The 21,180-nt window shown below is 45.8% G+C and overlaps 1 long non-coding RNA gene across 1 annotated transcript in view; it reads right to left on the reverse strand.

The window, feature by feature from the left end:
* LOC126203629 (uncharacterized) overlaps positions 1 to 21,180 on the reverse strand; it is a 297,860-nt gene that overhangs the window by 251,722 nt on the left and 24,958 nt on the right. Inside the window, exon 2 of the long non-coding RNA XR_007540319.1 lies at positions 5,489 to 5,578. This is a non-coding gene — a long non-coding RNA (uncharacterized LOC126203629). The remainder of the gene's footprint in view (positions 1 to 5,488; positions 5,579 to 21,180) is intronic.

The following is a 21,180-nucleotide window of genomic DNA, read 5'->3' on the forward strand; positions in this document are numbered from 1 at the left end:
ATTTTACTGCTTGCTCAATATACAGATTGAATAACTTCGGGGAGAGGCTACAACCCTGTCTTACTCCCTTCCCAACCACTGCTTCCCTTTCATGTCCCTCGACTCTTATAACTGCCATCTGCTTTCTGTACAAATTGTAAATAGCCTTTCGCTCCCTGTATTTTACACCTGCCACCTTTAGAATTTGAAAGAGAACATTCCAGTCAACATTGTCAAAAGCTTTCTCTAAGTCTACAAATGCTAGAAACGTAGGTTTGCCTTTCCTTAATCTTTCTTCTAAGATAAGTCGTAAGGTCAGTATTGCCTCACGTGTTCCAGTATTTCTACGGAATCCAAACTGATCTTCCCCGAGGTCAGCTTCTACTAGTTTTTCCATTCGTCTGTAAAGAATTCGTGTTAGTATTTTGCAGCTGTGGCTTATTAAGCTGATTGTTCGGTAATTCTCACATCTGTCAACACCCGCTTTCTTTGGGATTGGAATTATTATATTCTTCTTGAAGTCTGAGGGTATTTCGCCTGTTTCATACATCTTGCTCACCAGATGGTAGAGTTTTGTCAGGACTGGCTCTCCCAAGGCCGTCAGTAACTCCAATGGAATGTTGTCTACTCCGGGGGCCTTGTTTCGACTTAGGTCTTTCAGTGCTCTGTCAAACTCTTCACGCAGTATCGTATCTCCCATTTCATCTTCATCTACATCCTCTTCCATTTCCATAATATTGTCCTCAAGTACATCGCCCTTGTATAGACCCTCTATATACTCCTTCCACCTTTCTGCTTTCCCTTCTTTGCTTATAACTGGGTTTCCATCTGAGCTCTTGATGTTCATACAAGTGGTTCTCTTATCTCCAAAGGTCTCTTTAATTTTCCTGTAGGCAGTATCTATCTTACCCCTAGTGAGATAAGCCTCTACATCCTTACATTTGTCCTCTAGCCATCCCTGCTTAGCCATTTTGCACTTCCTAACGATCTCATTTTTGAGACGTTTGTATTCCTTTTTGCCTGCTTCATTTACTGCATTTTTATATTTTCTCCTTTCATCAATTAAATTCAATATTTCTTCTGTTACCCAAGGATTTCTATGAGCCCTCGTCTTTTTACCTACATGATCCTCTGCTGCCTTCACTACTTCATCCCTCAGAGCTACCCATTCTTCTTCTACTGTATTTCTTTCCCCCATTCCTGTCAATTGTTCCCTTATGCTCTCCCTGAAACTCTGTACAACCTCTGGTTCTTTCAGTTTATCCAGGTCCCATCTCCTTAAATTCCCACCTTTTTGCAGTTTCTTCAGTTTTAATCTACAGGTCATAACCAATAGATTGTGGTCAGAGTCCACATCTGCCCCTGGAAATGTCTTACAATTTAAAACCTGGTTCCTAAATCTCTGTCTTACCATTATATAATCTACGAGGGTTGCCCAGTAAATAATGCCCCATATTTTTTTTCTCCGAAATAAAAAATATTAGAAATGTGAAACTTTAGGTGCGAGTTATTTGAAGTTTCCCGCGTGTGTACGCAAAGTTTCAATTTCCTCCGACAGAGAGCGGTGGTGTAGGAATGTTCTAAAATGGCGTCTGCAAGTGACATCCGTCAGAAACAACGTGCAGTGATTGAATTTCTCGTAGCAGAGGAAGAAACCGTGGGCAATATTCATAAACGCTTGTGCAACGTCTACGGAACATCTGCAGTCGATAGGAGTACTGTTGGTCGCTGGGCACAGAGTGTGAAAGCATCAGAGGGCGGTGCTGCGGAGCTCCGAGATTTGCCGCGGTCGGGAAGGCCTCCCACGGCTGTCACGCCTGACATGTTGCAGCGGGCTGATGTTCTCATTCGACGGGATCGACGCATTACGACTCGACAATTGGCACTGGAGTTGTCAGTAAGCAAAGGAAGTGTGGATGTGATTATCAATCAGCTTGGATACTCAAAAGTGTGTGCAAGATGGGTTCCTCGGTGTCTTACTGTCGATCACAAATCCCAAAGAAAAGACATTTCTTTCGATTTGTTGCGACGCTTTCACGTTGACGGGGAGGCCTTTTTGTCACGGATTGTGACAGGTGATGAAACTTGGGTGCATCATTTTGAGCCCGAAACAAAAAGACAATCGATGGAATGGCGTCATGCTTATTCTCCACAGAAGAAAAAATTCAAAACAGGTCCTTCAGCCGGAAAAGTCATGATGACTGTGTTTTGGGATTGCGAGGGCGTAATTCTCATTGATGTGATGCCAAAAGGCAGTACCATTCATTCAGAGGCTTATGTCAAAACATTAGACAAACTTAAGCAGCGCTTCCGGCGCCTTGGGCGTCATGTTAACCCACAGGATGTTTTGATTCAGCATGATAACGCTCGTCCTCACACAAGTTTGAGGACTTGTGAACACATCGTGAAACTGGGTTGGATAGTGTTACCCCATCCACCCTACAGCCCCGATTTGGCTCCTTCAGACTTTCACTTGTTTGGGCCAATGAAGAATTTCATTCGTGGAAGACGTTTTGCCGATGACGAAGAAGTGATTCACGAAGTGACAACCTGGCTCCGTAGGCAGAGTAAAGATTTTTACCGGCAGGGAATACACGCTCTTGTGTCTCGCTGGAAAAAGGCCGTCGAACTTGAAGGAGATTATGTGGAAAAATAAAGCAAGTAGACAAAACATCAGTCTTTCACATATGTAAATTTGATTGTTGTGGAATAAATACTTCTGGAGAAAAAAAATATGGGGCATTATTTACTGGGCAACCCTCGTATCTGATACCTTTTAGTATCTCCAGGGTTCTTCCATGTATACAACCTTCTATCATGATTCTTAAACCAAGTGTTAACTATGATTAAGTTGTGCTCTGTGCAAAATTCTACCAGGCGGCTTCCTCTTTCATTTCTTAGCCCCAATCCATATTCACCTACTACGTTTCCTTCTCTCCCTTTTCCTACACTCGAATTCCAGTCACCCATGACTATTAAATTTTCGTCTCCCTTCACTATCTGAATAATTTCTTTTATTTCATCATACATTTCATCAATTTCTTCGTCATCTGCAGAGCTAGTTGGCATATAAACTTGTACTACTGTAGTAGGTGTGGGCTGCGTATCTATCTTGGCCACAATAATGCGTTCACTAAGCTGCTTGTAGTAGCTTACCCGCGTTCCTATTTTCCTATTCATTATTAAACCTACTCCTGCATTACCCCTATTTGACTTTGTGTTTATAACCCTGTAGTCACCTGACCAGAAGTCTTGTTCCTCCTGCCACCGAACTTCACTAATTCCCACTATATCTAAATTTAACCTATCCATTTCCCTTTTCAAATTTTCTAACCTACCTGCCCGATTAAGGGACCTGACATTCCACGCTCCGATCCGTAGAACGCCAGTTTTCTTTCTGCTGATAACGACATCCTCTTGAGTAGTCCCCGCCCGGAGATCCGAATGGGGGACTATTTTACCTCCGGAATATTTTACCCAAGAGGACGCCATCATCATTTAATCATACAGTAAAGCTGCATGCCCTCGGGAAAAATTACGGCCGTAGTTTCCCCTTGCTTTCAGCCGTTCGCAGTACCAGCACAGCAAGGCCGTTTTGGTTATTGTTACAAGGCCAGATCAGTCAATCATCCAGACTGTTGCCCTTGCAACTACTGAAAAGGCTGCTGCCCCTCTTCAGGAACCACACGTTTGTCTGGCCTCTCAACAGATACCCCTCCGTTGTGGTTGTACCTACGGTACAGCTATCTGTATCGCTGAGGCACGCAAGCCTCCCCACCAACGGCAAGGTCCATGGTTCATGGGTTATTTGATAGCTGAATGAATTATATTGGGAAAGGGGAAAAATAGGAAAAGGACGGTTGGACATTCTGTATGGAATTGGGAGTGGGTACAGGCAACGGGATCCAGTGTTTTGTAAATGTAGATGCATGCTTGGAAACAGAAATGGGGTAGAAGAATGGGGTGTGTGCTAAGCCTTGGTATAAAGACAACAGGTGTAGGAAAATATGGGGACGGAAGGTGGGAGACTGCCTGTAGTGCGGATACAGGGGAGAGTCTTAAAGCTGACAGGATAGGTAAGTATTAGGGAGCACTTTAATGTCTATCTGAGAGAGTCGATCGAAGTTCCGTTGGGAGGGCGTATCAAGGGTATGTACACTACCGGCCATTAAAATTGCTACACCACGAAGATGACGTGCTACAGATGCGAAATTTAACAGACAGGAAGAAGATGCTGTGATATGTAAATGATTAGCTTTTCAGAGCATTCACACAAGGTTGGCGCCGGTGGCGACACCTACAACGTGCTGACATCAGGAAAGTTTCCAACTGATGTCTCACACAAACACAGCTGTTGACCGGCGTTGTCTGGTGAAACGTTGTAGTGATGCCTCGTGTAAGGAGGAGAAATGCGTACCATCACGTTTCCGGCTTTGATAAAGGTAGGATTGTAGCCTATCGCGATTGCGGTTTATCGTATCGCGACATTGCTGCTCGCATTGGTCGAGATCCAATGATTGTTAGCAGAATATGGAATCGCTGGCGTATCACCCGGCGTGATGGTATGGGGTGCCATTGGTTACACGTCTCGGTCAACTCTTGTTCGCATTGACGGCACTTTGAATAGTGCACGCTACATTTCAGATGTGTTTCGACCCGGGGCTCTACCCTTCATTCGATCCCCGCGGAACCCTACATTTCAGCAGGATAATGCACGACCTCATGTCGCAGGTCCTGTACGGGCCTGTCTGGATACAGAAAATGTTCGACTGCTGCCATGGCCAGCACATTCTCCAGATATCTCACCAATTGAAAACGTCTAGTCAATGGTGGTCGAGCAACTGGCTCGTCACAATACGCCAGTCACTACTCTTAATGAACTGTGGTATCGTGTTGAAGCTTCATGGGCAGCTGTACGTCTACACTCCATCCAAGCTCTATTTGACTCAATGCCTAGGCGTATCAAGGCCGTTATTACGGCCAGAGGTGGTTGTTCTGGGTGCTGATTTCTCAGGATCTATGCACCGAAATTGCGTGAAAATGTAATCACATGTCAGTTCTAGTATAATATATTTGTCCAATGAATACCCGTTTATCATCTGCATTTCTTCTTGGTGGAGCAATTTTAATGGTCAGTAGTGTAGTAGTAGGTTTTACGGGGTGATGACAGCATATCAGGATTGGAAACAAAAGGAAAAGAAATCGAATTTGGGAACAATATACGTTGGATATGAGGACGCATTCTGTATGGATGAAAACAGGTAGGAGTCTAACGAGATGGTAAGGTATCCGTGTGAGTAGCCAAGTTTGTGTGCATGGAAATGTGATGAAACGTTGGTAGAACAGATATCCAAACAAGCTAGGGGTAGGAGAGAATAGACAGATCCAGTCAATAAATGTATGTCTCACCATCAAGTCGAAGCTGTTACATGCAAAAAATCGTATAAATTAATGTAAAGGCAGAAAGAAAGCATAATAATAAGTGGGAGTTGGAGAGAAAGTGACTCACCGGTGGAGGCCCTGGTGAGCAGCGTCAGCTCGGTGTCGGGCTGTGGAGAGGCGTCGCACGTGGGCCCCCGCGCATCCAGGCAGCTGCGGCCTGACAAAACAAACGCACAGGCTTCAAACTACAGCACTGCGTTGTGAAACTGTGTTTTCATACATTTGCGACGTAAATGATTAATTCGGTAGAATCGGAGTATGCTAGCAGTGAATTCGTCGAATATATACACTCTTCGAGCAATGTTCACCTTCAGATGTTCTTCCTATTAATCATCTTCAGTGCTTATCTTCAGTATTCATAAACTTTGTATAACGTGTGAATAATTTTATGCGACTTATGTGAACATACGACTATGGAACGCGCTCCCCTGTGATCTGCGTCTTATCCAGAACCACTCAACATTCAAGAGGGAACTCAAGACTTACATATTAGGGACGGTATAGCCACCATTGTTGTGCTCCTCTCATCTCTTTCTTTCTCCTCTCCATCATAGCTTCGAATTTTACCATTCTATTTCTCATCCTCCAACCTATTTACCTCTTCTATATCTCTTACTATATCTCTATCGTCTTATGTCTCTGCTTGATGAGAATAACTCACAAGCTGCAAGAATATAACGAGAAAATTCCCAACTAGCAATAGGACTGACATCCATAAAAGAAAAATATGTTTACTTTCATATACATAGTCATTACTATTATTTTTATTATTCTTCTTGATTGTTATAATTATTTTTGATTGTTATAATTATCATTGTACTACTTTTATAATCTCTATTTTTTTCTTTAACATTAATACTGTATAACATGTTATATGTCCTTAATGTTCTGTAGAAACTGAAATTTGTTGAATCTGAGTATGCCTGGTTAGGTGTAAGAGAGGGTCTGAAGGCCCTAATCTTGCCAGGTAAAATAAATGCATAAATAAATCAAATAAATAAACATCGATTGAAAAGACTATAACAGAAAGTAAGAAGAGATGAACTTCCTCTCCCTATTTCAAAGCAAGAGAAACTGATAATTTGCTACATAACATAGCTCCAAATATGTCATTTGTCGGGTCACTTTTACTATCGCGTACTAGGAAGCCATTTCGCAACGTCACTGCAACATAATTTGTAAAAACAGAGACGCAGTAGTACGAAAATGCAGTACAAAGCCTAAAATATGCGGTGTCTTTCTCCTCTTGTAACCAACAACAGTGACAGCGGAGCTGTGAAACTAGTCGCAAAAAACGAAACACCCTTGTACTTAGAACTAAATTTTCACTCTACAGCGGAGTGTGCGCTGATATGATACTTTCTGGCAGATTAAAACTGTGTGCCAGACCGATACTCGAACTCGGGACCTTTGCCTTTCGCGGGCAAGGGCTCCACCAACTGAGCTACCCAAGCACGACTCATGCCCCGTCCTCATAGCTCTAATTCCGCCAGTACCTCGTCTCCTACCTTCCAAACTTCACAGAAGCTCTCCTGCGAACCTTGCAGAACTAAAACTCCTGGGAGAAAGGATATTTCGGAGACAGCTCATAGGAGATCTTCTGTGAAGTTTGGAAGGTAGGAGACGAGGTACTGGCGGAATTAGAACTGTGAGGACGGGGCGTGAGTTGTGCTTGGGTAGCTCAATTGGTAGAGCACTTGCCCGGGAAAGGCAAAGGTCCCGATTTCGAGTCTCGGTCCGGCACACAGTTTTAATCTTCCAGGAAGTTTCACCCTTGTACTTACCTCTTAAAACATTTTAGGCATGTTCATTCCAATCATGTAAATGAAAACTGAGACACCTAAGACTTGCATGTACAAAATTCACAGTACTATAGTAGTCTGACTGCTAGTGTCGATATAAGTTAGCGTCAGAAGCCCCGTTCTGCGCATCTTACTTCTCAGTCCATAGATCAGCCGCCCTCCTGGTGTGGGGAAGGCCGGAAGGGATGGGGGGTGGGGGGTGAGGGACGCATAGAGTAACAGAATAGAGGAGGTCGCCAGCTTTCACTAAAATACTTATATTCCATATTATGTAGTAAAACACTTCCGGTGAAAAAATATTGCTAATGTCAAATTTTCACGATCCAAATTCGAAAGCTCCACAATTGTTAATTTGCTCTCTTATTTCACAAGAACTGTCCGCCGGATCCTGTCAGCAGGAACATCGTGAAAAGTAGCTATAATATTATGTCCGACAGTCCCAGTCACCGAACAACGGCAGAATTAGCTACTTACCAATTAAAACCTAGCCGTTTGCCAGTGTGACCGCCACTTCCTTGCAGCATTGGCTGCAAGAATAGATTTTTAATAACACCCATTGTGACTGTCCACTCGATTTCAGCCAGAATTCCGGAGTCAGTTCAAAGGTATTTTAGTGTGAAGTTGAATTCTAATGCGTGTTCAATGAAAATAGCTAACCGATTTTAAAATAAAGTCATACAAGCTCTGCCTTGTAGTTGGATAAGTGGCTGATTTGCAGTGGTAACAGGAGATTGCGTCGAAATGATTCAAAGAGTGTATCTTCTCCTTCAAAATATGCAGTTCTAATAACGAAAATGATTCGAATTTAATCAAAGTACATTATTTCGCAACGGCCTCTGTTCCTATCAGCAACATTAGTTCTAAACGCCAAACCAAAGAGCGTAAATACCAAGCTGATTATCTGAAATTAGGCTTTACCAGCATTTTTTTGAATAATGAGTAACAATCACAATGTGTTCTTTGTTTGGAGATTTCAGCCAACGATAGCTTGAAGCCTATAAAAATAAAGAGAAATATGCAGACAAAACACGCAGACCTCGTTAGTTCAACCTATCGACTTTTTTAGCGACATGAGCAACAATTGAAATGAAATGGCAGATTACTGAAAAAAAAAGCAGGTATCAGTTCCTAAGAAAGAGCTAACAGTATCCCTAGAAAGTATCCTACATAACAGCAAAATCCAAATCACCCCACATTATTGGTGAGAAATTGCTTCTAACCGCAACTGTGAAAATGTGCGAAATAATACATGGAGAAAGGTTTGACTAGCGACTGAAGATGATACCTTGGATCGCCGTAGTGATAAAATAGCCATGGACACGAAAAATCAGTTGATACCACACCCTCATGATAGCCCAAAATTAGTCCTGCAGCTTGATGACATTCCTGATGTCGAGGGTGATCCAAAATCGGAACTCAATAACGTGCTGAATGATAAGGTCAATGCTGTAAATTTTGTGAAAGCAAAACCTATAAACATTATGCCATTTTATATTCCTTGCAAGGAGACGGCTTCGACTCATAATTCGCTATTGTCGCACACGAAGTTATGTTCGGTGTCTCGTGGTACAATTCTTCGACGCATTGTGGAGCTGAAGGATCAAGTTTGTCTTTTTCTACTAAACAGCAGTGGTATATTTGTGGGCTGAAGCACCATCCCACAACGCGAGTACTGGCTCTTGAGAAAAAAAGTTTGACAACGGTTAAGATAAAGTCAACAGCTGTGAGTCCGTTTGACAATGACCAAAGGGTAAATTTGTATCTACGCTAACATATATACTCTGCAAGCCACCGTATGGCGTTTTGTGAAGAGTACGTCTCGCATGTACCACTGTCTGATGCTTGATGTAGATCAATAGCAAACCCCCTTCGTGATGCACAAAAGCTCTATTGCAGCATCAGCCACTGGAAGATGTTGAAGAAATTCGTGACCCCTTAGCACCGACCAAGCGATTCGTTCGATCTTGTCCAATGTATTCTATTAATGCTATCTGGTAAGAGTTCCAGACTAATGAGCAGTACTCAAGAATCGGCCAAACAAGTGTTTTTTAAGCCACTCTTTTCTTGAATGAACTACATTTTCTTGGGATTCTTCTTATGTGTCAGAATCTATCATCTGCCTTCCCTATGGTAACTTCTAGGTATTTTACGGTAGTTACTATTTCCAGCTATTTGTGACCAATTGCGCAATTGTACTGTAGGAGACTTCTTCTTCTATGTATGCCCAATTTGTTACATTCATGTACGCTGAGTGTTAATTGCCAGTCTAGGCACCATTCGTCAGTCCTGTGCAGGTGTGCAGGTTAGCTACAGTCTTCCGGCGTTTCACATTCTTATAGACAACCATACCATTTTGTAGCAGCCTCTTGGCGGATCTGACGTTATCTACAAGCTTACTCGTATGCACTGTAAACAATGATGCACCTTTGACACTCCCTGGGCACACATCGCGGCATCTGGCTGCTGCCTCATAACAGAGGCCGCACATCAGAGTGCTGCGGGTTGCCGCCCTATCAAGACGCCTGCAATTCAGACGCAGCTCATCTTGGCTGCGGCAGCCGTTGCTGTATTTGAAGGCGCCACATCCGCCGGATACAGCCGGCACTAGCTCACTTCTGTGAGTCACGTGATGTTAGGCAACTTCCTGGTATTCCTCTGATGGGCGGCCTGTATAGGATACCGCCCAACTAATCTCAGTGTGGACTGCAGTTCCACATCGGAAGTCCGCGAGTATATTCGGCAGAGCTCATCGCCGTTAGCCAGCGCCTAAGACACCACTAGTGCTCCCTAAGGAGACTTTGCCTTCAGCGGTGTTTCTTCGCGGCAACCGATAGACTGTGTACGCACCTTGCACCTTAAGAACTATGATAGGGTCAGTGAAAAACTCTCGTCTAATCAGGACGACATTTAGTTGCCTTCATTCGATACTGTTTCAGTTGCTATCCAGAACCAAACATCAGCCACAATGGGACACTAAAGAGGCTGTTTTGCTTCCGGGGCTTCACCCATGTCCTGTGCTCAACGAGGTAGTCTGTGTTCTGTTGTCTCGTTTGCTGTTCTTCCATGGCTTCTTCCACATAGAACTGTTACCCCTGCAACTTGGGCTGTTATGAGGTCAAAAGTTACATCATTTGACCTAGGGCATTATCAGCTTGTCTCAGCACTGTTTAGTAGTTATGCCCCCACTTGCTGTCGACTGGACCACACAGCGACTCCATTGTGCACAGAAGTTCCTGAACACCACCTAGCTCCTGTGATGGCCCATCAACAATATTAAACCCTGAACTAATTCAGACTTTCCTTCAGAAAAATCAAAAGGAATTTGGTTAGTTTCAGCTGAACAAGAGGCAAAACAAGCTATGACCAAGGGAAAAGAAATAATAATAAATCAACACTGAAGTTGATAACTCACCACATCAGATATATTAAAATAATTATAGATAATATAATTAACGACGCAGCTCCTGATCACTTCAGAATTCAAGAATGCCTTGGGTTCATAGCCCACCTGCCTTGTTGATACAAGCCACCTCCTTTATGTTTCTGTTCTTACCAATGTTTCTCTCCTGACATCTTCCAGCCTCCAAGCCTCTGTTCCGCTGCTGGTCGTACATTTGAATGCAGCGCTTCCTCCTCTGATATATAAGTGGAACCCCCCAACAACAGCTCCTACCGCCCTGTCGCACTTCCTGCCCTGTCTCCAGCTGCAGAGGCCTTGGGTTTGCGGCTCTAGCTCCAGTGCTTCATGGTCCATTGGCTCCCGCTTCGACGCCTCCTGCCACATCACCACCTCCTCCGTCGCCTCCTGCTCTGGCGCATTTTGCGCTGTCGGTTCCTGCTCCAGAGCTTAATGCTCCTGAGCAGCTTCGCCATCTCCTACTGGCACAACTGGGCTTTTTGCCACCTATTCAGATTCCGCCACTATTGGCTATCTCATCACTAGCCTGCACTCCAGTGGCGTGCATGCCACCTGTTGACGAGTCACCAGCTCACACGCCACCAAACTGCATGTAACTAGCCCACACACCAGTCGCCTGCACACCGTCGGCCCTTGTGCTTCCTGCTCCTTTGCCTACTGTCCTCTTCATGTCGTCCTTCACTGGTGACAACATTGAGTCTCCTGTCGACTGTGCTGTCCATTCCTTGTCCCTTCCTAACAAATTGCCCTTGGTTTGGCTTTCTGTACAGCCTGCTGTGAACAGGTGCTCCAAACTACTAGAGCACCGTTCCTCTCTCAGGTAACCCCTGTACACAGTGTGGATCTCATCCATTGCAAGTGTGGTGTCACCGCCAGACTCCACACTTGCTAGGTGGCTAGCCTGTGCCTCCACGTACAGCGCAGAAATTCATTCGCTGGTCTATTTTTCTCTCGCAGTACCGCTACGATATCTTGTATCGGTCCACTGCTAAGCACGGAAACGCCGATGCGTTGTCCCGTTTGCCTGTTGCTGAGGATAGAGCATTCGATTCTTCCGAACTTGCTTGCATGTTCATTGATGCGGAAACCGATGACGTGGTCGAATCGTTTCCGATTGGTATTCGTCGTGTAGCTACAGCCACAGCTGCTGACCCTGTCCTTGCTACCGTTCTGCGTTTTGTTGCTACGCAATGGCCCTTGTCAAAGTCACGGATCGGGGATCCGTTGGTTCGCCGATTTTTTGCTCACAAGTAGAGACTTTTTGTACGACGTGGTGTTTTGCTGTTGCGTTCTGATAATGATCAGTCCAGGGTCGTGGTACCTCGTTCGTTACAGTCCTCTGTGTTACAGCTTCTCAACCAAGGACATTGGGGTACAGTGAGAACGAAACAACTTGCTCGTCAGCACTGTACTTGGTTCGGAATCGATGCTGCGATTACGAATATGTGCTCTTCTTGCATGGCGTGTGCCGAACAACAATCCGCACCACCGCGGAAATTCTTTGCATGGACAAAAGCCACTTCCCCTTGGCAACGCTTACACATCGATTTTGCTGGTCCCTTCTGGAATGCTCGATGGTTGGTTGTGGTAGATTCATTCAGTAATTTTCCTTCTGTTGTCTGGATGTCTTCCACGACGTCTTCTGCCACCATCCAAGCGATATCTGCTATCTTTTGCATTGAAGGTCTGCCACAGACTATTGTTTCCGACAATGGCCCACAATTCATGTCCGCAGAATTTCAGTCATTCTGCAAGGCCAATGGTATTCAACATCTGACGTCCGCGCCGTTTTCGCCACAGTCAAACGGTGCCGCTGAACGATTGGTCAGGACTTTCAAGTCACAGATGTTGAAGTTGAAAGAGTCGCATTCTCGGGAAGACGCGTTATTGCTCTTTTTGTCCTCGTATCGCTCTCAGCCCCGAGATTGTCGCTCGCCGGCTGCGTTGCTCCACGGTCGTCATCATCGAATCTTGATGTCTTTGATACATTCGCCGCATCAGGTTCCTGTGCAGCGGCAGACACCTGCTTTTTCCCCAGGCGACGTTGTCTACTACCGCCACTATCGAGGTTCACGGCGTTGGCTTGAAGGGCGCATTCTTCGCTGCCTCGGCCGCGCTATGTATCTGGTTTTGGGGGCCTCTGGTGAGGTGCGTCGGCATCTCAATCAGCTGCGCCTCTGTCGTCGCACGGGATCTGCCACTCCCCGTCTGCTTTCAGCGACGGTGCCGTCCGGTCAGCGCCCTGGGGACCCATCTACCGGCTCGCCTCAGCCCCAGGTGTTACCGACGCTGCCTTCCATTTTGCCCCATGGCGACTCGCCGCCGCCACCGCCGCCGCCGCCTGTTCTCCCGCCGGCGACGCCCGCAGTGGACGCGTCGCTGCAACCGCCGGGCGCCTCCCTGGGTCACGCGCTGCCGATCGCTTCCCGTGACCAGTTGTCCTCCGACATGGAACTCTTGCCCCCTCCGGACCATATGTCGTCTTCGCCCGTCGGGTGCCCCGACCCGATCGAGGTCGACCCTTCCGCCCCTCCTGTCTCTCTGCGGGCGCATACACCGCAAGTTGGCGTGCACCCTGGAGCATGTTTTCAGGCGTTTCCTAGCTCCCTGCGGTCCGAATGGCAGGGCGCGGGTGGCACAGCCTCGCCTGTTGTTAGGCTCCCCATCTCGTCGCATGCGTCAACATGGGGTCCTCCCCACGGCGGGCGGAAGGCTTATGCCACAACCGTGCGCCGATTTGCGGGGAGGAATGTGGTGTCACCGCCAGACACCACACTTGCTAGGTGGTAGCCTTTAAATCGGCCGCGGTCCGTTAGTATACGTCGGACCCGCGCGTCGCCACTATCAGAGATTGCAGACCGAGCGCCGCCACACGGCAGGTCTAGAGAGACTTCCTAGCACTCGCCCCAGTTGTACAGCCGACTTTGCTAGCGATGGTTCACTGACAAAATACGCTCTCATTTGCCGAGACGATAGTTAGCATAGCCTTCAGCTACGTCATTTGCTACGACCTAGCAAGGCGCCATGTTCAGTTACTATTGATATTGCAAATAATGTACAGACAAGAGCTACGTTCAATATTAATGGATTAAAGTTATTCCACCATCTGCGTCCGTTTTTCTAAGTTCTAAATTCCTTGTCCTGTTCCAGACCTCACGCCAGCCTGCGTGAGCTTAAACGCGTGCCTTTCGGCTTCCTCTAAAATTCGTGGGTTGGCTCTCCTGCCAATCCACAACAGCAAGTTATCACCATCTTTTTCGACAGGCACATGCATTGCACGCATTCAGCCATCTACAGGAATGCCTCTGATTTGATTGGGGCCATTCTTTCCCTCTCGCATCAGACCAAGATTTCACACATATGGTACACCACCTCTTCTCCACCAACCTGTTAGGTCAGCAGCTGCTTGCTTGCACCTTCAGCCAGAAACCTGCAGCTATAAAAAGCCTTCCATCCAAGTCTGGCTGCTGTGATGGGCTCCTGTTACTGCTGTTGACATGACATCTAATGACCTCTCGGGACATTCATCTAGAACTGATATGTATGGTTGCAGCTGCCATCGACTACTCTCCAGCTGTTGCTACCTTGCTTGCACTGTCGGCATCCTAGATACTGGTGGCCACCTTTGGTTCCAGCAGCTGTCTCCAACCTGTTGATGGCAACCTGTCAGCGTCCTCTGGCCAGTCTGTGTCAGAACCACATGGTACACCATGTGGACCGCATACTGGACACCATCCTCCCCCTCCCAGCATCTTCCAGACGTCTGAAACTCTTTCATATGCTGTGCAGAATCAAACATCACCTACTACATGACAACAAAATTCAGTGAGATAAACATTTCCTTTATTTCAGGTCTGTTCTCCTCTCACCTGGTGACGTCTTGCTTCGGACACGTTGTTCCAAGAGTCCCATACTGAATCAGGTACTTTTCCTGTCTCCTTTTATCTGTCTTCTTTTCCCTGTTTCACCTTGTTTCTGTCCCGTACTAGCGCGACTTTCCATTTTGCCCAGTTCATTTCACCTTATTGCTTCCTTTTGATATTAGACTCTCTTTCGTGTTTCTTCTTTCGTTTCACTTGTGCTTTTGCTTCTCCATGTCAGAACTACTGAAGCTTGGCCCGTTATGAGGTCAGCAGTTGCACCATCTGACCCAAGACATTGCTCAATTGTCAAAACACTCTTCACTGTCGAAGCACCCAATTGTAATGGATGGGACAGCACATCTTCCTGTTTGCCACCTAGCACCCACCTCTTCTATCTGCATTTCCTTCATAATTCGACAGTGCTTTGGATTAATGGCCCACTTCCTCACTGCAATGACACACCTCCATAGATTTTTTTTCTTCTGACTGTTTCACTCCTTGCACCTCCAGAACTTGGGCTTCTGGCCCCTTTGCCTCTCACATACCAGCATCTTGTACTGCCACCTCTAATCGCGCTCCTGCGCCCCCTGACCCAGTGTACGCTGCATCAGTGCTCACTGCTCCAGTACCTCCTAGCATGGTGCTCTGTGCCATGGTCCCAAATTCTCTGGTGCCCAATGCAGTGGCACCCACTACCCCAGCGCCCTTTGCCCAAATTCCCCTGCCCCAGCATCGCCCCTCTCGGTCCTATCACTGCTAGCACCATCACACTGGCCTCAGCGCATCTCCAGCTTCCAGTGCCACCAGATCCAGTGCCGCTGGTTCTGACACCACCAGCTCCAGTTCTTCTGGCTCCAGAAGGCACAGCTCCAGTGCCACAGGTTTTGGATGTGCTCATTCTACACTATCAGCAGCACCATCCACCGCTCTGGTGCCCCCAGCGCCAGAGCCTCTAGCCCCAGCATCCCTATCTCTGGCTTTCACATGGTGTCCAAAGCTTTGGTGCTCATTGCTCCAGCACTTCCAGCTCTGGAACCACTGGTTGTAACCCCAATGCACTGGCACCACTGGTTCTGCTACAATCAACTTCAGGTCCAAAGGCCCTAACGCCTCTGGCTCTGGTTACACCAGCTCCAGCGCCACTGGCTACCATGCTTCTGACTTTGGCGCCACCTGCTCCAGCGACCCCAGATCCAGCTCTGCTGGCTCCTGCCCCTCCAACCCTGTGAACCTGTCAAAAACTCCATCATCCCTGCTCTGTTGCCCTCTTCTCCAGTACCACCTGGTCTGGTGCTTCTGCTCCAGAGTCTGCTGCTCTATAGCCTCTTACTCCAAAGCTTCCTTCTTTGTCTCCTGTTGCTCTGGCATCTCTGTCATAGCTGCATCAAAATCCAGGAACTCCTTGATGTGCCTTTGTTTGTCATCACGTTCCCTTGTGCCAGTTCTTCACTTTCCAGCAGTACCAGCACTCTCCTCACCACCAGCCTGTACCCACCCAGCCCACATGCCACTGTTCCACAAGTTTCCAGCTTACATGTTACCAGCCTGCATAACACCAGCCTGCACACCACTGGCACATGCTCCACCAGGCTACATGTCACTGGAATACACTGCACTCACCCATATGCTGCCACTATGCATCCTGCTGACTCACACGCCACTGGCTCACAAGCTGCCACCTTGCATACTGCTGGCCTGCACCATGACAGATGGGCCAAACTAGGCGAAACACCACTAGCCCACCACCTATAGGTCTACATCAAAACACCACCAGTCCACAAGCTACTTGTCTACTTGACAATCTCCTCCCAGTCTGTGCCCATGTGCTTCCTGCTCCTTTGACTATTTCCATTCATTATGTCGGCTCCTCCATGGGATACTGATCACACTATGTCCTTATGATGTTGCTGAGCAACATTCAAACAATATGTGAACGCACTGCCATTTGACTGTATTGCTGTTTACTTAATTATCAGCCAGGTTCCCGTGTTTTATGTCATTTTCAAGTAATTGACATAAACTCAATTACTTGAAAATGACATAAAAGGCCAAAACTTGGGTGGTAATTAAATTAACATCACTACAGTCAGATGATGGTGTGTTCATTTAAAACTCTGTCCTCTGTTCACTCAGCTGACGATGCCTTGTTCCCTCTTGACATGTTGCCTTTGGTTTGGTCTCTTCTTCTCTCTGTTGTCAACATTCAGCTCACATCTTCAGACCCATGTTTCCCCTTATAGGGTACTACCCAACACAGCATAAGTCTCGCCTTTGTCACATTTTCACCTTATTGTCTGACAACCATATCTGTGGTGTGCATTCTGTTTTCTGCAGGAATGTGCCTATGGCCAACCTGACTTGGTCACTGTACCAAGACGTATTTCATTGAAGTCGTCGAATGCTGCCTCACAAACTGCACCTACTGTACACCAGTTGTGGAAGTTAAGTTGCAATGTCTGGCCACACCACGTCTCTCCAACTTCTGCAGCCTCATTGTGCATTCTTGAGATGGCCTGAATGGTTTCCCAAGTCAACGCCTCCTCTACCTGTTAGTAGCCCTCCACTAGCTGCACTGGGTCCTGCTTGAATCTTCTGCTACAGCCATAGTAGGTCTTCCATCCAAGGGTGGCTCGCTACCTTGAGCTCCTCTTACTGCTGTTGACAAGGCATTCATGTCCTCCTGGGTATTTGTCTAGAGCTTTTGCTTTCAGACCCACCTGCCACCTTGTCCTCTTCAGCTATTGCTACCTTGCTGGACCATTTGCGGCCTTCACATCCTGGTTGTTACATGTGTTTCAAGCACTTATCCTCCATTGGCTGACAGTGCACTGCTGATGTCCTCTGCCCAACCTGTGTTGCCACCACATAGCACGTCTTGCAGTCCCCCCACTGGGCACAATACACGAACTTGTTCCAGCATCTTTTGCATGCTAATTGCACCCTCTGTGAGCCTTCAGTTGGACTTCACAGCCGTTCCTGTGATCTGGTCCTGAAAGTTGCGCAACAAACCTGGCCTTGCCTGGTCACACTGCCTTCAGTGGCCCAGTACTCATTTTCGAAAACGACCTTACCTGATTGGTGTCTTTTTCTCAGGTCTGTTGGTCTGAGATGCCTCTGCCGTCTTCTCCGTGGGAAGAATGCTGTCTTGTCTTTGGCTATCGTCACTACCACAGTCATCACTTACACAGCGAGAGGGCTCCGCCATCTCCTCCATGTGGAAAAGGACTACCTTACACTCGGTTGTCGGCTAGGGCACAGCCGCCGTCTACGCATTGTACGACTAAATGCTCCGTCTCATTTCTGCCTGAAATTTCCGTAGAAATCGATTTATGTTATTTCTGTCTTGGATTGCAGCAAAGCCACTGAGATTTCCATTTGATGACGTAGTTCCTCTTTGATCGGGTGAGCTGCCCTGATTTATTTCAGGCTGGTGGCATCATGGGTACTCAGCAATATAATTGTGAAACCTGTCTGAAGTGCTGCGATATCGAATGTTTATTGCATTTTATTGCATCAAACAGGTTCTCTCGTCAGGTATGTTCCTCACGACGCTCTGAAATTTCATGGTCATATCACTCCATTTCACCTGGCACTGCTGACATAATCATTACTCTCAGTTCACAGTTCACACATTTTAATGGTACAATGTAATATTTTCCAAATTGAGGAGAAAAGTTCACTTTAAATAATTACGATTCATTGATTTCCCGGTTCACTGTAGGTACCTGGAATATATTGGACGACATAAGCATTGAGCACATTCTGAAAGAATTAGTAAAAGGCATTCCTGGGTGTTAGGTTGAAAACTTAATTACTTTTGGTGATATTCCATTGTCATATGTTACCTTTGTAAGGTTTGCTAGTCTAAGAAATACCAGTGTTAACTGATGTTAGTAAACATGCTCCATCATGCCACACAACCATGGAGCACCAAGTCATGTTGTATGAATGGTATATACGATATCACGCGAGGAAGTAAATCCCTACTGTTCATTTTCTTTGAAATGAACTTTAAGGTAAAGCATTTAATTCTGTGAAGAATTTCGTAAAAACAGTGAAACATTACCAGAGAAACCAAAAACTGTATTTGATTACTTACTTTTCGATTAGATGTTACGACTTCGAGTCACTGTCTTTATTATAGCCTTTTCTCACTTGACCTCTCTTCTCTCAGTCATCTCAATTCAGACCCGAGATATTCCATATGATCTCTGGGCACCCAGCAATCTTCAGCACTCATAGGCTTTAAAAATTAAACAAAGTTATGCCTTAAGCTAAGCCAGAATGCAGTTTCAGATGCAACAAGCTTCAAAGAAACCTTTACCGCAAGAGAATGTGATACCGACAGGTTATACGGCACTGCCTGTGTAAAAATAAAAATTACTATTGTTTTCAAAGAAAGTATTCTCGTACGAAGATAAGCCATATTGACTATAAACCGATTAAGGGGCAGTAAGTAAAACACAATGGAAATTGTAGTTAGTTTTGCTCCTTTCAAATTCCTCTAATTAGACAAAATCAATGTGCTGTTTTAGACTCTGTGTTAGCACCAAAATATAAACCAACAAATTTTAATCCACAATTAGACAAGCCATTCATAACGTCGTTATGAATATCACATTATATAGTAATTGTTGTCCCATCCTATAAAATTAAGTTTGATGCAAGTTAGATACTAATACAAGAAACACAGATCAGTCCTCTGAAAATTATCTATACAGTATACAGCTCTTAGAAAGAAGTAGATGCAAAATTATGAATAAAATTAATTTTATGCATTCTGCAGAATGCAATAAGACAATCGTAGGTAAATAATTACATATTGGCATAACAAACACATTGCAACAGAAACAATTTTATGCTTTACAACGACGTTCTTAAGGTTTTCGCTGTATCCGACATCCATAAAATGAGATTTAGATTACGAAACTTATGAATAACGTTGTGATGTAAAAATTGTGGACTGCCACCCTACAACTTTCATGTAAACCCTTCAGAAACCTATTCTCATGTCAAAATTGTAAATGAGGGAAAGTCGGCAAACATTTAATTCGTGCCGAGAACAATTACAGCTTCCAGGCTACACTCACGCTCGATATTCTTCTGCGGGGTGACCTTATTCACATCAATAAGGAATATTCGGCATACAACTGGTACAATTGGGCATCCATATGATAAGCATAATTTAGACACCTTCTTCAGTCTATGAATTATCGTCGTGGAACCAGCAATTGACATCTCGTACGGAAACTGAAGATTATACTTACACTATCTGAAAAAAAAAATGAAGCAAACAGAAGTGCAGGAGAAAAAGAAACGAAGCTTCACTGTTTGAGGGGTACGTGATATTATTTCAGTCATTACTAAATCGAGTCCAATTTACAAATAACTTGGCAGCAGGAGGCCAATTATAGTATGACGTGGTACCCTCTCTGGTCTCGATAAATGACTGATTCAGATGGGGAGGGTGTCATACAGCCATTTTTATACTCTCGTGATGTAAGCGGGTCCATAGATGTAACTGGTTCTAAATATTCGGGACACTGTCACTGGGGCGGAGATGACCTCCGAGATGATCCCACGCACGTTGCTTTGAGACAGATCTAGGGATATTGCTAGCAACGGAAGTATCTCAACACCACACAGACTGTTAGTAGAGACAAGAGCCACGTGTCGACGAGCTGCGTAATACTGTCACATGAGAGGTAACACATGAGAAGGCAGGATCTCCTTGACGTAGCGTCGTGCCGTCACAGTTCCCTCAGTCACTACCAGCTGTGACCTGAAGTGATACCAGATGGGTCCCCATACCGTGACGCTAGGAGAAACACCATTGTGGTTTTAAACATTGGAAGAATGGGGCGCCCCCTCAGGTTGCCACCATACTCACCGACGAGGGTCATCCGACATCCGGGGTACTGCAGAACCGCGATTCATCGCTCAAAACAATGCGGCGGCTTTCATCAGTGATCTGTGGTTCCTATTCACAGAGACTCTTCAAACGCAGCCGTTTCTGGTTTGGAGACAGTAAGTCCCTAGTTCTGATGCTGCTAGTATCCGACGAATGGTGTGGAATTACACATAATGTTGCAAGGGGTCCATTACTTGTTCTTGGTTACCAGGCGGAGAAATGTAAAGGTCATCACCTGCTTGGCACACAATACGGCGATTCTCCTTTGTGGTGATCAGAGGTGGTCGACCGGAACCTTTCCGACGAGTATGCGTGCTATCGCGGTTCCATGCAACCCAACATGAGGCCACTGTCACTTCTGAACGCTCCAGAAATGTGGATACGAGTACTGCACGATGCGAGCGGTCGGCGAACAGTGAGGTCCATTCAAGACTCTGTCGGGTGCTGATAACACTGTCTCACACGTGTAAGAGGCCTCTCTACGTCTCTCAACATCTGGCAATTTTCACACTTTATGCACCCAATCAGGTTTGGTAAAAACACTAAACACGAACATCACTAATGCACTCTCCCGGCAGTCCTACCTTACAGGAATTGCAACTCTAGTCAGTCACAATTCCGCCGATGATGTGTACCTGCCCTAAGTTACATTGACATCTGGTCATGTCTTCTGAGTATTTCACTCATTTTGTTAGGTGGTGCATTTATGATTCCTCCACCGAAAAGTATCTCTGCATAATCTACATTCGGTTTCCCCCTGCCGAT

The sequence above is a fragment of the Schistocerca nitens genome, chromosome 9, assembly GCF_023898315.1.
Source record: "Schistocerca nitens isolate TAMUIC-IGC-003100 chromosome 9, iqSchNite1.1, whole genome shotgun sequence".
NCBI lineage: Eukaryota > Metazoa > Arthropoda > Insecta > Orthoptera > Acrididae > Schistocerca > Schistocerca nitens.